Source organism: Tachypleus tridentatus, chromosome 13 (genome assembly GCF_004210375.1).
Source record: "Tachypleus tridentatus isolate NWPU-2018 chromosome 13, ASM421037v1, whole genome shotgun sequence".
Taxonomy (NCBI): domain Eukaryota; kingdom Metazoa; phylum Arthropoda; class Merostomata; order Xiphosura; family Limulidae; genus Tachypleus; species Tachypleus tridentatus.
In genome coordinates this window covers 191,886,827-191,905,540 of record NC_134837.1, presented here as the reverse complement: position 1 = coordinate 191,905,540, position 18,714 = coordinate 191,886,827, and the positions used below count along the sequence as shown (strand labels likewise).

The window sequence follows — 18,714 nt, the reverse complement described above, 5'->3', positions numbered from 1 at the left end:
GTGAAATCTTATCTTGAAACATTATGGTTACTTTTTTTGGGTGACAATCAACATTAAATTATATTTAATAAACACACTGTTTACATCATATGTACAAGCTGCATCAACCATTTCATACTGATGCTACCTTTTAATGCTTTCATAAGGCTTAATGAGCAACATTGCATATGTTCCCAAAACAGTGAACCATATACAGATCCCCTATAGTAAGCACTACAATTCACATGTGTGAATTTATAATATGCCTACAGCAGTAATTCTGCAATGCAAGTGTAATCATTGTCATCAGGATGTAAATAATCCAAACTGTTAATTAAGTTAGATAAGGACTCCTGAAGAAAGTTAAAAGCTCACCCTAATAAACAAAAACAAAAGAGAAAATACCAATACAATTAAAACCAAATGTTTATTAAACATCCTTTTAGTTTTCTCAATCAAATCCTGTTTAACAGATACAAAACTCAAAGTAAAGGAAATATTAGTTTTCCCAAACCATGTTTGGAGGTTTCACAGTTGTTGAACAATAACAAGATATTGTTACAAACCAGTATGTAGGGAGTTTCATCAACAAATTTAATAGTTAGTACTTCAGTCAGCTAAATATGAATAAGAATGCATGAATATAAATTCTGTCAAACTACTAGTTTTCTTGATGAACAAACTGGAAATATCCAAACAATAAGATATGTCATTATTAAAATAATTACAAATTACATGTTCTATTACTACAGACATTATCTGCTATGACAACAGGTTGACAACCAGGACCAAGAATGTGAATGGAAGACAATAGTTTAATGACTGAAACTGATGCAGAACACATTATTACACACAAGGGTAGAAGTTTTATTTAAAAGCTTGGTAGGTACATAAAAACATTTTGGTAGTAGCACAAAATATTATCTGTTCTATGCTGTGGAGAGAAGTGTTTAAGAAAGTTTGGGTTGCTTAAAGCCAACATGTTTGAAAGGAGAATTATTATAATAATAACTATGTCACATCACAAGATATCGGCCACTGATGACTCTTAGTTATTATCTTCACAAAGAGAAACACTTCTTAGCTACAAAAGAATCAGGAATATCAGAGCCTAAGACAATTTACTGAATTGTTTGAGTAAATCACATTTTAATATATATTGTAAATGATGTGAATGATAACTGCTAAAACAATGAATTGTTCTCATATATCTTAAGTATACCAAAAATGGAAAACAAACTAATTATCTCATCTTCAAGTTCATTAATCTTGAAAGAATTTGCTTCTTCTAAATGTATGAAGAGATTATAACACACACAACTTGAAAATATATCCAAGGATAACAACTATCATTTGATTAGAATTAGTTGTATTTACTGAGTGGTTAATTGTGAGCAAAAAATAATAAAAGAAACCAAAAAAAAGAAGAAAAAGTGGTAGTTGGTGCTATCTACAACTTGCTTTCCCTCTCGTTAGCAGTTCAAAATTAGTTACAATGGTAGATATATTGGTAGCTTTGCTACAATAAAAAAAGAAAGAAAAGGGGGGTGACAAGCAAGTCTGGTGGTAATAGAAATCAGCAGGTATGTCCCTTTCTGCTTAACAATAAACATAATAGCAATATTTCAATTACTCAGATAAGTGGAATAATGATAAATAGCAACAAGAAACCTTAATTTTGATTACCTGATTACTTTTATGACAAATAATATAATTGGAATTTTGATTAGTTGAATTATTGCAACAATTAAAAACAGTAATAATCAGAAACACTAATTTTGTTTAACCAATCTAATCATAATTTCAATTAACACTTTTGCAATTATCTCTGTATAATAAGCACGAGAATGTGCACGCTAAGTATTTGTACTATAACTTTTCATACAACATGCATATCTTCACAACATTTTGTAGACTTAAGCATTTTGTGTACAAAAAAAAAATCAAATGTTTAATGAAATATTTTTACTAAAGATTTGCTTGTGAAAATAGTGTTTCATTACTAGTCTGAGTGCAAAGTGATTTCATGTTATAATTTGAAAAAAAACTATTTTTCCTCTCAAAAATTTCAAATATTATTTGCATAATCTCTGAAACCTCCCAAATACATCTTATATGTTTACTTTCAGTAAAATTTTGTGTTTTATGTTATTTTCAATACTCTAACTATGTGGGATCTGTCACTTAACTAACCTTGTAACCATCATAAAAAAATTATGAAATAAATATAAATCATGCTAACTCCTTGCTAGAATGACTACATATTATTACATGAAAATATAAATGTTTAGTCTAAGTAGCTTATGTCTCATGACACTATATATGAACATGTATATTTATTATTCTGATTCTCCAGACCTTTTGTTTAATTTTTAATGTGTTGTTCACGCTTAAAAAAATGATACTTATATATATATAAACACACACACGTACATACAAGTGAATAACCAAAAAATCATAAACAACTATGTTGATACTACAGAATTTCACTGCAACTTATTAAGCTTAGTAGCAAAGGTTTTTTTTCATATATTTTATAAAATATGAAACTTTGAGCAGTTTAAAACACAATCTACCTCCTAGAAAACTTTAACTGAAAGAATTGGGAAACCGTTCCAGAGGTAGATAGGTATTTCATGTTTATTGGCACAAAGCTACTAGGCTATCTGTGCTAAACAAGATGTAGTATACTATAATGGTATATGGAAATTAAGGTAAAAATACATAAAATATGTAAAATTAAGACCCGCCAAGAAGACTAAAGCATTAAGTTCAAACTTGCTGTTAGTCACCTAAAGTTGGCCTTTCCAGTCCTGGGTTCAGGTCAAAATAAAATTAAAATGTGTAAATGAAATCATGCTAAAACAGTATATAGTCCAATAAAACCCTTAAATTAAGTTAAAAAGACCAATGGCTCTTAAAAATGTAAAAACATCAGTGAGGCAGCCAGTATCACCTATGACATTGGCTAATGTCAAAGGCAAACTTAACTTAAAAATATGTTTAAAATGGCATCATCATTCTTGGATGTAATAATGGCATGATAATAAAACATGTACAATTGTGACCTGAGTGCCACACAGACCACATACTGGTGCATCAGTACCAGATAAAAGGAAATGGTGAGTTAAAAAACTGTGACCAATGTGTAGCCTAGCCAAAACAACTTCCTCTCTTTCTTCTTTACAGAAACAAGATGGCCAAAGAGCTAAAAAAGGCTTGATTTGAAAAAGCTTATTATTTCGTTGCTCACTCCAGGTTGACTGCCAACTGGTGTATAGTTGAGTTCTAATAACTGGACCATAGTCCATATATGGAACAGGTGTGGTGGTGATAGAACCAGAGCAGATGGGCTTTGCTGCTCTGTCAGGTAGCTCATTCCCACGAATACCAACATGACCTGCTATCCAAAGAAACTGTACAGAGATAGGTGATAGAGTGAGATGGGCCAGTTTATTTTGAATATTGATAGGAATAGGATGGAAACATGGAATGATGTCAGGGCCAATGGACAGCTGAGTGAATCAGTATAGATCATACAATTTGTATATTGTATAGTTTCAATACAATTCAGGGCAAGAGAAATGGCATACAATTCAGCAGTGAACACAGAAACTGTAGAGGGGATTCTGTGTGCTACAATAAAAAAAAGATATCAGTAGGGGGTATCTGTTCACTGATGGCATTAATCTTTATAATGAACAGTGTGACACTCAGAACACAGCCCTGAGGGACTCCAAGTTCCTGTGGGAAAAACTTGAAAAGTGTTGAGCCCACACAGACTTGGAATCAACAGTTCATTAAAAAATGCTTAATAAAAAGTAGCAAATTGCCACACAATCCATATGAATAAAGGTCTCGCAAGATACCATATCTCCATGATGTATCATAAACTTTCTCTAAATAAAAAAAATTGAAACAAGATGTTGTAGCTTCAAAAAGGCTACTCTGACTGATGTTTCAAGGCAAATTAAGTGGTCTATCGTGGAGCATTGTCTTTTGAACCCACACTGAGTGGGTGAGAGAAGGTTGTTTGATTCAAAGAACCAAATAAGACAAGCATTAATCATCCTCTCTGAGGTCTTACCGAGACACTCATCAAAGCAATGGGATAGTAATTCAAAGGAATCTTTGGATCCTTCCCAGGTTCAAGAATATGGAGTACAATAGCTTGGTGCCAAACATCAGGAAAAACATTCTCCTGCCATATCCAGTTAAAGACAGCCAGGAGAATGGTAAGACAAGCAGGAGAAAGGTGACGTAGCATCTCATAATGTATATCATCAGGTTCAACTGATATATTGCCAGACTGATGAAGCTCAAGTTTGAGTTCCACCAGCATAAGAGGGTGATTGTAGTCATAGGGATGATCAGTCAAAAAGGAAAGAGGCAGATGTTCAGCTTGTGTTTTATTAGCTAAGAAGGAAGGGGATGAGTTTGAAGAGTTAGATACATGAAAGAAACATTCACCAAAAGTATTGGCAATGCTCTTAGCATCACCAACTTCATGACCATTGAATATTAAAACAGAGAAGGGGACAGAAGTATACCATCCACTCACCTTCCCAATCTTATCCCATATGATATTTGAACTGATGGTTGAAGAAATGATGGAGATGTATCTGATCCAAGTTTCTATCTGGCTTTGACGTCTAACTTGCCGAGCCTGTGCATGGGCTTGCTGAAATGCAATGTGGTTTCAGAGCGTGAAATATCTATGAAATTCATCCCAAGCACGTTTCTGAGCTTTTTGTATTATAGAAGAAGCAGAATTCCACCAAGGACGGAGATGCTGTAAGAAAGATGTTGAGGTTTTGGGGATGCACTAACCAGCTGCTTGAACAACATAGTTAGTTATTGCTGCTACACAATCATCTATCAATGATTTACATAAGATGGAAGGATCAAGTTCCAAGAGAGCAGTGAAAAAGGGCCAGTTGGCCTGGTCCAACTTCCACTTAGGCACATGGGTCAGGGTGGCACTGACCAAGGCCAATCCCTCTCAATATGATAGGAAAATGATCACTACCTTGTGAATTGATGTCAACCTCCCAAGAAAAGGAGAAGATAGAAAGATCTATAACAGTAAATGACTGAGTGGGTGCATAAAAATAAGTGTAAGAGTCAGTTGGTTGGTTGATTTAGTGTTTTATGGCACAAAGCAGCTAGGCTATCGGTGCCAAACATCCAGTAAAAATAAAGTAAATGTAGTAAAATTCATGAAAGGAAATGAAGGTAAAACAAAACAGCATTGAAAAACAGAAAAGCATAAAACTAATGTTGACACCTAGTCTACAATGTTAAGGGAGAAAGCAGAGTAAGAGAAGTTGTAAAGGACTTTCTGTAGCATAATGGTAATGATCATAACCTGCCAGGAAGATGAACAGGCAAGTACAAGAATCACTGTCAGTCACCTGAAGTTGGCCTTTCTAGTCCAGGTTCCAGGTTATGTGTCATTATAGCCAGTATCAGAAAGTAAAGTAATAAAAGTGTTAAAAGACATGCAGCAAAATTGTAATAATAACTTGCCAGGATGACTAACGGGTAGTTGAAACAGCAGCGTCAGTCACCTGAAGTTGGCCTTTCCAGTCCTGGTGTTGAGTTATTTAATGTCATGGCCATTTTCCAATTTCAAATCGAACTAGAGAGATTGAGACTCTTAAAAAGGAACCACAATTACAAAGGTGTAATAAACAAATATCAAACAAAATAAGATACAGAGAGAAAACAGTGATGGTACGACCCAAGTAAATACAGATGGCTATAGCCTCCAAGGGCATATTCAATGACAAGGACCTGGTGGGCTATATTGATCAACCAGCAGTGCTACACCTCCATGTCCTACACATGACCTGTCATTTCGGTATAAGGAGTATTGTCAAATTGCGACTGTATTGATTGGTTTTAAAAATGTTTCCTGTAATGACAGACATTTGGGATGATAAAAGTCAATCAAATCTTTGATATCATTCACCTTTGATTAAAAACCTCAACAGTTCCATTGGATTAGCATGGTCATTTTTATTTATTTTGGAGGAGAATATGGCAAGAAGACCTACTGCTTGTGACCACGCTTTTTTTCTTTACTGGATGTGGGTCGGTCACTCTCTAGTGATCCTGTTCTGGATTGAATAGGCAGGTCAGTGTTTGTAGACTACGTTCCAGTGATTGAGGATGTGAATGAATGGTTTGTTTAATTTTTATGATGTCAGGAGGTAAAGACCCCATGGAAACACCTGGGTTACAACAAGGTGAAGTTTGGCAATGACTGGAAAATGTGGTAGGGACAGAGATAGAAGTAGATACTTATTCGTTAACTTTGTTAATTTCAAAGTATACTAGATTAAGATGCACTGTTAAGGATTCTGTAGAAGGCATGGAAAAGCCTGTCTGGACTCCTACTGTAGTAGTGGAATGGACTACAGCAGCATGAATCTGAGATGGAATTGGAAATAGTAATTTCTTAGCCTCTGGGTAAGTAATATTATGAACTCTCTTTAGATGTTGTACTTCTTTCTCTTCTACCCATTTAGGGCAAGAAGTAAAATAGGAAGGATGTGGGCCATTACAGTTAATACAATGCAGTTCTAGTTGGCATTCAAAATCATCATGGTCTTTACCAGCACAATGGGCACATGTCAAGGAACCATGGCAAAATGTTTTTGAATGACCAAATCATTGACAATGAAAACATCTAACAGCATTAAGAATATAAAGCTATACCTTAAAATTCAGATACCCTGCCATGATTGTGGTAGGAGGATGTAATGTTGTAAATGTTAATATTAGAACTTCTGTCGAGTCCATAATCTTGTCTCTACAATAAAAAATTCAGCACATGGCTGTAACACCTTGGCTGGTGAAACCTGCAAGGATCTCTGACTCTGGAATGGTCTTTAAATCCTTCTCAACTATAACTCCTTTGAAAGAATTCAAAAAAGAATGAGGAGTAACCTCAATGGGTATATATATCTCAATGGCCTTTGATTTCAAGAGGAGTTTGGAATGTTGTGATGAAGCTGTTTCCACTAAAATGCCCCCGAGACCGTAATTTTTTACCAATTTAGGAGAGCAGCAAGCCCTTCTAAACCCTTCCAAAGAAAAAATGGAGACATCAGCCCTAAGGGTTTTTCAGTTAAAGAATGTATAACTAAAAATTGCTAAACAGATTGAAGTTGTGAGTTTAACCATACCGAGTCATCAATGTGTGGTGGCTTGCCAGTAGTTGGATCTTTCTTTATGCTGTCATGCTTGTTTACTTTTTTATTTGAGGGGTATCCATAATAAAAAAAAAGAATATTTCGGTGCCCACTGACCCCACCCACCATGGAGCCCTATGAGGAGATGCACTACAGTGCCATATAAGGTCACTGCAGTGATGCCAGGGTTTCGTGAGCACTATGCCTGAACACCAGTATCAGACATAATGTCCACTATACCCGTTGAGGATGTCCCATGTTGGCACTCAGTTGACCCTGGCCCAAATGGACTAGCCGATTGATCGTGGGGGGCACCCCAAGACTGCCCGTCTGCAAGAATTCAAGGCCAAAGTGGTGTGTTGGAGTTGGACCCCTGAACCACCAGTACCCTCTTCTCCCCTTCATGGGTCACCATGCATAGCAAACACACAGGTAGATGTTTAGATCCAAGAGAAGTTAAAGTACAGAACCTTCCCTGGGAGGTCCCCTCACCATGTACAGGAATCCACATCGAGGGGCCCTTTCCAGAGATTAAAATGGTAGGGAAAACCACTTTAGGGACATTCTAAGCTGTTGATTGGTTATTCGTGTTACATACTGTAGTAAGAGTATATAAGGGACTGTTTCAAAAAAATGGAAAGAGTTGAATGGTTCAGTACATAAGCCATATCTAAGCAAAATAAAAATATATGAGATTCTTATTTTATATTCTAGTTTCCAAATATTAGTAATTTGAGTTCCTAATTTGTACAGAATTACACTTAGTATTTTGACATCACAAACACCTAATTTTAAACAGCCATGTCTTCAACATACCATGTGACTCACTAAAATCTATATTTAAATGTGTTCTTTTAATATTTACTTTTAAATTAAGAAATTAACTCATGTATAATATTAAAGTTTGAATGATATTTTACAAACTTACTGATATAAATTTATAAAACAATACTTCAATAACATTTTGAATGCAAGTCAACAAACACAACTGCATGGCCTTTGAACCCTGACCTATTGCAAAAGGGTTAATTAATTAGTTTTTGTGACACAAATATATGTAACAGTTGCTCACAGGTAATACATTATATGAATTAAAAAACCCAGCTCTAACATAAATAGAAAACCTTCTCAGACCCTGTCCAACATTATTAGCTAACCTACACACACAAAGAACACAAAAATGACAATGTTTTACTGTTACAAACACAATTATACATATTTTGTATAGCAACAGCAACAAAATATTCAAATTCTATGCATTAAATAGAATCAATTTCAACTCAAAGACATGGAAGGAAAAGGTTAGTCATCTTTAATATTGTTTTGCACAATAATTCCTTTTTTTAAATTGTTCACTTTAAGAGAGATAAACAACTTATTTTATCGAATGTAATTTTCTGTAACATGTACTACATAAGAATTTCATTAACACCTTATAATCAACAAAATAAATAATAGTAATATTTATACTTTGGGATGCTTTGACGTAATTTTTTTTTCAATAAAGTCAGTATGTACAATAAGTTAGAAGAGTTGAGTAAAACTAATAACAATATTTCTGAAAGATATAGTCTGAATTTACTATTTATTTGTGAGCAATATGTAAAAAGACAGTTCAATATGTGATTGCAAAATAGATCTGAATTTAATTAACAGAGATCTGATTTTTCTACCTGAAAATTACTTCACTTCTTCAAGAAATCCTGTATTAAACAGATTTTTAAACTGCAAAACTGGAGCAGCCTGACTCTTACACCTAAATTAAAAATGGTTATTAAAAGTTCAAAATATTTAACTTTTATTTAATGTTCTACAATATTTCCAAATACATTAACATTAGCACTGGTTCTGAAATAATTCAACCACAATATCTAATTTGCTACTCTGTGCTATTGAAAACACAGCTTTGCATGTAGTTCACTCAACTTTGTTATCTAACTCACTTTGCCTTTAAAAAAAAAGTAAAGCATAATTTTCTAATATCTAAAAAAAAAAAAAACATTTTCTTTACAACGTTTTGACACTTTATGGGTTAAACCTTTTCACTAATAAAAATATCTTAGAAATAAGGCCTACACCTTTAATCACCCACTAAATATTTATCAGCTGTTACAAGTCAACAACAGTGCTATAAACTAAAAAAAACAACAAATTACCCAGTACTGGCATTCTTGCCACACACAAACAGATGGAACTTTAAAGACAGGAGATGTATTACAATAATGAGCAAGTTAAGTAGGCTTATTACATTCATGACTCAAGGTGACCAAAAGTTTAATGCCTTTATCCTAAAACTGGGGCATTTTGTGCATCCTGAGAAAAGTTCTCAGGGCATTGAGATAAATCACCAAAAAAACAGAAAGTCTGATCAGTTAGAATTCCAGAAATCACAAAGTACCAAGTTCAAATATACTATAGTAGCTACGCATTTTAGTAAATTATCTTTTGCAGATAGGAAACAGCAATAAAAAGAAATTCTGAATGAAGAAAGGTGAGAATCTTCACAATGGACATCACTATTTTTGTTTTAATGTCTAACTGATCCTTCCAAAAACAGTGTAAACATCTCCTAGACATCCTTTAAAAGATATTTATAGTTACTTTGGCCTGATTCCAAGACTCCTTTACATTATGGAATGATTGTTACTATTGCCACAGAACTCTGCAACTGCTGTGTGCCTGTAATCAAATCTTTACATGCAGTACATGCTAGAAATCAGATTTAAATACCCTCAGTGAGTGAAATCATAGCAGAAAACACAAACATTGAAAGATTATTACATCATTTTTCTTATTTGTAACAGTCCTGACTTCATTATACCATTTCTCACTAACCTTATCTGTTTCATTAGTTGACTATATAAACAGTTGACCATTAAAAACTATCTACCCTTGAAACTTCTGGTTGTAACCCACAGAAATTCAATATTTTTATATCTATAGTTCCCACAAACTACTGTTCAGTCTTCAAAAAGAGCCCTTCCATCTCTTCCTTTAAAAAAACTTATTACTACAAAATAACTTTAAACCTGGAATTTCAAATTAATTCCTGTTATCAGTGTTCTCCAAATTTATCTAAAGTTTAAATAATCTCCATAACATCACTGTTCACAACTTCATCCAATGCTCAGTGATTCTAATTTGTTCCAAATACTCAAGACATTAAGAATAATAGTAGGTATGTTTATTCTTGAATTTACTTTAAATTTATAACTTAGTATGCTCTAAATCTCCTTGTTACCCTAGTTATCCTGTCAGTTTATTGATACCAAATCTTCATAGCTCTTTCATGAACCACAAGTTCAAACCATCTTTATCCTAAGAGTATGAGTGAGGATTGAAGTGCACACACAACCACCTTGTACAATGTACTATCATCAAGGTATTCTGAACCTTATGTTAGAGTTATCAACTTTGAATTTTACTTTACACTGCTGATATTGTGAAAGTTCGTGTGAAAGAAACTTCCAGAGATACTGATAAAAAAGAAAAAAGCAACTGAAGATACACATTTAGAAGGTTCTAGAGGTTATACAAATGTAAATTGTGTAATAAAAAAAGTTTTCCTTTTTCATGTGAACTTCACCTTGCACTTCAACTTGTCAGAATCTGACCTGCTTATCTTTCATCCAAATACTTTACTAACATAACCCATTTTTTGTATACAACAGACTTGTACTGTTTACTGATAGACTGCCAAATTTCATGAAGATATGCGTAGTTAGTTTCGGAATAATATTCAGCATGAATTCTCCAATACAGACTTGGTCCACTGGATCAAACTCATGCACATTTTAGTTAATGATCATCTTTAGGGCTTCCTCAAACTCACTACCATTATGCCTACATAGAGGCTATCTCAAGCAGTACTCCACCCAACCAATAAACTATCCACCATGTCTAGGGGCAGATAATGACTTGGACCATGGCCATGAGTTTCACTCTACATTGTGAATTTCCAAGTGTGTAAATAAAACAGACAAGTTAGAGAAAGAAACTGTTACTATATTACTACTACTACTACTACTGTGTTTTCACATTGAAAAGAGAACTCAAGACATTGTGTTAAAAAGTTATTTCAATGTGGTGAATTTGGTAGTCTGAGCAAATCTGGTAGACTACTGAGAAGCATCAACAGAAGACAAGAAGAATGTTTTTCAGAATGGCATACCAGCTGTTCTGAGATACATTTTTATTTCAAGTGGGTTTCTTGTCATCAAGAAGACAAGAAGTTTTGTTTGTAATGTGAGGGAATTAAAATGTCAAAAGCTGTGTAAATCCCACTAAATGTTTTTTTGCAACATACAGCTGTAGAAAAATTTTTATAATTCCTTGTTACAAGGACTTTCATAAAACACAGAACTGTTTTATTTTTTACTTCAAAGATGAATTATATGTTCAGGTATAACAAGTTTAAAGAACAGATTTACAGCTAATAGGATAATTAACACAGCATGAGAGTAAATAAAAACAACAAAAAACACTGGTAAATGTAAGACCTAAAGTTGATCATAAAGCGATATCAACCATTTGGTCATATATCTTGCTGCTGTTTTTGGTAACAAGGGTAAATATTTGGTGTAGCTGTGAATAGCTTAGACTAAGGATATTTTAAAACATTGTACATATTTGTTTTATATATATAAAAATGGCCATTTTTACATCTATAATTTTCTATACAAGTTGGTTCTCTTGTCATCATGGGAAAATGTTTGTTTTGAATTTTGCACAAAGCAACATGATGGCTATCTGCATTAGCCATCCCTAATTTAGCAGTGTAAGACTAGAAAAAAGGCAGCTAGTCATCACCACCCACCGCCAACTCTTGGGCTACTCTTTTACCAATGAATAGTGGGATTGACCGTCACATTATAATGCCCCCACGGCTGAAAGGACGAGCATGTTTAGTGTGACAAAGATTAGAAACCATGACCCTCAAATTACGAATCAAGTGCCTTAACAACCAGGCCATGCTGGGCAAACAATGTAAATGATACAAATATTTTTATCAGTTTTTAAATGAAGGATGGGCTCCATATTCTCTGTGTCTAGGGCCCTAAACTTCCTTATTCTGACTCTGCAAAGACCTGACTACCACACCCACCTAGTAAGTGCTTTAGGCATACTTCTGATAATCCTTCACTTACACAATAATTCCTTCCAAGTAATTCATTCCTACATCTAGATCATGAGTGCATTTCCTGAAGTGGACATGTCTCTTTCTATCTATAAACCTATGATGGAGTTCTTTATAATTGTTCTTTGGTTCTTCTCTTCCATTTTTATAAAAGAAAACATTGGAAACATTCCTATCCAAGAGTACTTTACAGGAAATATTGGAATGTACCTAAATCATGCACAAATAAATCCTTCAGTGGTAAATAAAACTACTGACAGATTAAAAACAGATAACACATCAGGTCAATACAATGTTTCCCCAAGGTTTAGAGAAATTCAGACAAAATACCACTTTCTTTTTCATTGTTGGTAGGTTAGTAGAAAGTGGACAAGTGTCCAATGGTGGAAAAATTACAGAATTCTAGTTTGATAAAAAAACAACAAAAAAACTGAATAATTTAATGTAATATGCCATTATAAAAAAAACAACAAATGTGGGGTTACTTAATTCTTTCAGCACTGGGTTGGTCCATGGAACTGATCTTGTAATCATCTTGAACTTGTTAAAGTTTTTGTACTATAACTTTTAAATTAATAAGTACATGTTCACAAAATTTGCAAGTTTATCAGTAAACACTACAGAGCTTTCATATGCAAAACATCAGATTTTTTTAGATGTTTTTCTCATGCCTTTTCTTTTCACATGTTGATAATTCAGCATGCAAAGTAATTTTAAGATTAAAACTACTTTCATGCCTTAGAAAGTTTTTAAATTTCATGTGCAAAATCTTTAAAACCTTTAGATAATTATCAGGTGTTTTTAAGAAAAAAAATTATACTTTGCCAATTTCACTATCAAACATCTGTGTAGGTTCAGTAGATTTGAATATCCTCATAACTACCATAATAATTTAGGAAATTAATATAAAAATTATGTCTTTTTGTCCTAGAATGACTACAGCTTATGACACAAAAACAAATGTTTAATCAAAATAGCTTAAATCTCATAACATTATGTATATATATTATTTTTAGTATGTTGACCTTTCAATCATGCTTGACTAATATTACAGAAGTTACAACAATGTGGTGCACTCACGTTAATGTATCCAAGAGTATAAAACTGACCTGTCTTGGATGTGCTTTAGTGGTCTTGTATTTTATACAATACTATCACATTTCAGTTATAATATATATGTATTTAGATTATTACTATTTATGAACAGGTTCTTAAACTTACTTTCTTAAAATACAGAACAGTAAATAAATAAGTAGAGCAAACAATTATATCTTCTAGTTACAAGCTAGTTACTCATTTGCAAAGGTCACTAAGCCTTATTAAAATTTACACGTGAAGGATGCATAACAAAATAATTTTTTGAAGTTTTATATACACATTCTGAAATAAACAAAAATCTTACATTATTATTTTAATACCACAGACTTCCACTGTAATTTATCACACTTATTAACTAAACTGTATTTGGGCCTAAAAAAGATATGAAATTTCAAGCTCACTAAACTTTTACCTCACCTTTTTGAATCTAAGCTGAGTTTTGATTGGCTATTCATACTTTGTAGACAGAAGTAAGCACACATAAGCATGACTTTTTAAAAATGGAAAGAGATGAGTGGATCTACTGTGTTTGATTCAGTACATGTAGCAAATATTCAGCAAATAGAAAAGACAGAACTTTTTGTATCTGATATTCTAAGCTTGTTGATATTAGTAATCTCAGTTGCAATTTCATAAGAAACTATAGAATATGTACTTGAACATCACAAGTACATAATTTCAAACAGTGCTGTATCCAACATACCATGCAACACATAAAAACTGATGGTAACATACATTTTTTTAACATTCACTTTTAAATTCATAAACTGAATAATGTATTATACAAAAATGTGAATTTTATTCTAAAATTTCATACCAAACTTTCTGACATAAATTCATGAATTAGTAGTTCAATAAAACTGAATAAAACAAGTGATGAAATGGCCTTTGACCCATGTGTATAGGGTTGAAGAAAAGTTCCCTTACAAGTCTTAAATTTTTCATGGATACTATTTGTCATTTACATGCACACTTCTAAAACTTTATTAACCCACGGACCCTTTTAAATTTAAAATGTTATCATGGACTTCCAAAACTATTAATATTCTTTGTTTTGAGAAAAACATACATTCCATGTACATGTAAAGCTGTATTCTAAATTTAAATGTTTTTGTTGATATAAATTTAACTTATGAACTTTTTTTAATTCTATAAATTGTATTTCTTAAACCATTTTTATGAAAAAAACACAACTCATGAACCAAAAAGCTGATGGAACCCAATGAGGTATGCTAATATTGATGATAAATAGGGTGTCAACTTAGATACACTTAGATTTTTGTAAAGCTTTTAATATGGTGCTATAAAGAAGATTAGTTAAGAAATTCACACTAATGGATAGGGAAAGACTAGTTAAACTGACTGTATGATGGTTGGATAAGACAAACCAAAATGTTCTTATTAAAAAACTAGTTTCAGCTACTAACGATGTTAAACTTTTGAGTATTTCTAGCAGAATTGAGGATACCAAAGTACTCCAGTAAGAAATGGATCAATTGCTAAGTTTGAGAAATATACGGAATATGTCCCTTAATAACAGTACATACAAGATAATGCAACTGAGTTATTATTATTGGATTATGCAATTAACATAGATGGAAACTCAATCAATAATGCAATAGAAGAAAAAAACACAAAGAACAGGTTTTGGCATAGTCATAGTTAGGTCACTAAAGCCATCCAGTCAGTGCCAGTAGAATCTGAGAGTAATTTATAGACAAATTAATTACAAAACAGTTTATTATCTCTCTACACAAACCACTAGCTAGGTCTCATTTGGAATACTGTGCACAGTTTAGGTCTCTTTACCTAAATATTACAAACTAAAATTATTGAAAAGGGTTTTGAGAAAGGCTATTATAATATACCAGGAATGGAAAAACTAAAGTTTAAAATATTTTATTCTCTCTTAAGAATACAAGGATAACAGATGATTTTATTTAAAAGAGCTTTCAGGATAGGTTGGCAGAATAAAGGTTTATTTCTTTATAATTAAGCACAAAACTACACAATGGGCTATATGAGTATAAAAACCAGGTTTCTATTGTTGGAAGTCCACAGACAAACTGCAGCGCCACTACGGGGCTAAAGAACAATAAACTCTAATTTTGCTTGTACTCTATTGTGAAAATAAAATGAAAAGACAGAAACTTAAGATTTAAAACAAAAGGTAAGAGGCTCCATCTCATATAGTTATACTGTTCTAATAGCAAGACTGTTTCATGCAAAATAAGTTGTCATAGGATGTAGTGGAGGCTGGCATTTCCTTTTCTCAAGGGTAGATGAGCAAGTGAAGGACCAAATGTTCTCTGGTTATTGTCTCCTGCTAGTACAGTGGTACATCTATGGATTTACAATGCTAAAATCAGGGGTTTGATTCCCCTCAGTGTACCCAGCAGATAGCCCAATGTGGTTTTGTTATAAGAAATGCACACTCTCTCTTGTTATCCACACATTAAACAGGTGAGATCATTCATTAAGATCTTTTAAGCCTTTTATCATAGTAAGTCAGGTGTTGTTTTTTTTCTTTTTGTAATTCACTAGCTGTGGCACGAAAATATTCAATTAATTCTTTATTACTTCCAAGTGGGCTAAGGAAAGTAACAGTGGATTATATAATATTAGGTTTCACTCTAAAAATGACTCTGAATAACAAACCCTATTCTAGATCAGGTTTGAAGCACATACAACAATAGTAGTACTTATTATTATGAACCTTCTCACTCTCAGTTGATTTTCATTCAGATTCAATTCACGTGCATAAATCTAGTACCAATTCACACATTATAATTCCTTAGGATATGATAAAATGTAACGCATTGCCAGAAACATGAAATGTATATTGTTAGATTTTGCAGTTAAACACATATATGTAATACACAGTGAAATACTGTGTTTTTGGACTTGTACAGAAATATTTGTAGCAGATGTCAAAATACACAGACTAACATTACAAATGAAATCAAATTTACAAGGTAACATTTATTACCATAACAACAAGAAAAAGTATCTCTTACCACTACAACTACTTTAAACTTTGTGTTCAAGTTGTTGGAAAAAATTACAGTAAACAAAAAAAAATACCATACATTTTGAAAAAAAATATAATGTTGCCAAATTAAAAACTCAAATGGTTTGTGAAAATTTATCATGACTTAAATATCAACAGTATATAATATGATTAATAAGTTATTACGTATTAATAATGATATTATTATCAACTATTATCTGCACTTCAAAACAGCAAAGATGAAAAACTGATAAGCTTCATGAACTGATAGGACCAGATTAATGATATGTGAAGAGATGGGTTGGAGGAAATTTTGTAAAGGGCACTTCATGAACTTAACAAATAAAATTCAATACCTTTGAGTTACTACAGTTTAAACAACATATACATACACACACTGACAAATGGATAGGTAATATATATATATAAAATACTATTTAATAATAAAGTAAAATATTTTTTATAAGGTAATAACTACAATTTGTTGTTAAATGGCCAAATGAATATTTATTAAGGAGTAAGCTGTTAGAAGTTATTAATGAAAAATTACAGGTTTATAACTAGAAACAAGTAAAATTAGTGTTGTCATGGTGACCTAGGTGCAAATGATTTTCAATGAGTCACTCGTTTATGTTGTTGTTTTTTCTTTTAGTTGGAAGCCTTTTCCCCATATCCTCCAAAATTGCACTGTCTACAAGTTATAACCAGGACTGAACTTAATTTAATACCTTATTTAGTCGTTAATTAAAATGTTATTATTACTAAGGATTACTGCTATTATGCTAGTGCTACCAACTTTAGATTTTATGTCAAACACAACACTGCATCACTGTCACTAGCGGTAATGCCTACTAATTATTAGTGTAGAATTGAAGTATTATTCAATTTTAACCAAACTGATTAAATGATTACTTTTTCGTGCACGTCTTAAAGTTAGTTTTGATTATATTTTACAATTAATACAGTGTAGACGATACCATTACCAGTCTACGTACCCAATTTCCAAGACTACCGTTACTGTATCTTGTAGAACTTAGGTCCTGCAATCCTTACTGTTCCATTTTACATAACTTACACATAAATAAAAGTCCAATTGCCAGACACCGAGAAAAAGCTCAAAGTTTATTAGGCCTAACGCTAAGCCTAACGTTAAGTTTCAAACTTCTTAAAACTAGGTACTACTACTAGGAAGAAGGGTGTGATAAAGTGATAACTGAGCGAACAATGTCCTAATTTTGACTGACTTTATTACGCTCGATTTCAAATATACATATATCGAATTTTCATTTCAAACTTAGACGATATTATAATAATTTCATGTGTCAACATATAAGCATACATTATATAGATATCACATAAATTTTTTCAGAAGCAAAACTCACCACAGTACTTGACATGGCAGAAACAGCGCCGCACGAATATATATAATAAAAGGGCTTTGACTTATACAACACCCAATGCAGTGCTACTTAGTCACGTGGTATGCATGGTAATCTTTTCAGTAACTAAATATTTACACGAGGACACACCACGAAGACAGCATGTCGTGGGTGTTACAATGAATAGCATCTCTTTCCCTCTCTCATTCTTTTTCTCTTTTACATATGTAAAATGTGCTAGTATAAATACTCTAAGAAACACTGTTTGCTAAGTTTTAATGGTTTAATTAAACAACCTAAAAGACATGGAAGATTTGCTACTTTGTTTTTAACTATAAAATTATATACTTGTCTGTGTGTGCTGTGCCCATTACGGGTATCAAAACCCGGTTTTTAATGTTTTAACCTTTGACTTAAAGACTAGATACTGGGGAAGGGCAAAGAGAAAAGAAAGTAATATAGCTTTAGGACTCACATACATGCTTAATTTATAAACTCATGCAATTTTGGCCTCACCAAATACTGTTTTGATTTATTTGTATTAGTCTTGCATGTGGTTTTGGGATTACTCGCATTACATTGTACATTCTTTAAATAAAACATAGTATTCAGTACTTTAAACTGTATTTCATTTTAACTCTGTTGAAAACGTTAATATACTATCTCAACATAACACTCTTCTCAGGCGAAAAGCTAAACATGAATAATTAGCCTCAAATTTTTAATGTAAATTTGATAATATTGGTAGTCATTGGTATTCTTCACAGTTTCATTTCACAGTTAAAAAGTAATTAATTTAAGTTGTTGTGGTGAATTTATTTGCTAAATAAATAATAATGCCGAGAATACATGCTCCTGGATGTTTACTAAAGATAGCAAGGCGTTAAAAGAGTAGATTAAGATTTATTATCT

General features: G+C 32.6%; 1 protein-coding gene across 6 annotated transcripts in view; it reads right to left on the bottom strand.

Moving 5' to 3' along the window:
* Src64B (Tyrosine-protein kinase Src64B) overlaps positions 1 to 18,040 on the bottom strand; it is a 57,258-nt gene extending 39,218 nt beyond the window's left edge. For 2 of the 6 annotated variants that reach the window (XM_076479390.1, XM_076479393.1), the window contains exon 1: positions 17,806 to 17,955. The gene's annotated coding sequence lies outside the window, so the exon portion shown is untranslated. Of the gene's footprint in view, positions 1 to 8,851; positions 8,935 to 17,805 lie in introns of those variants that run through there. The other 4 variants (XM_076479391.1, XM_076479394.1, XM_076479392.1 and 1 more) reach the window with 3 other exon arrangements.
* Between the last annotated feature and the right edge of the window lie 674 nt (positions 18,041 to 18,714).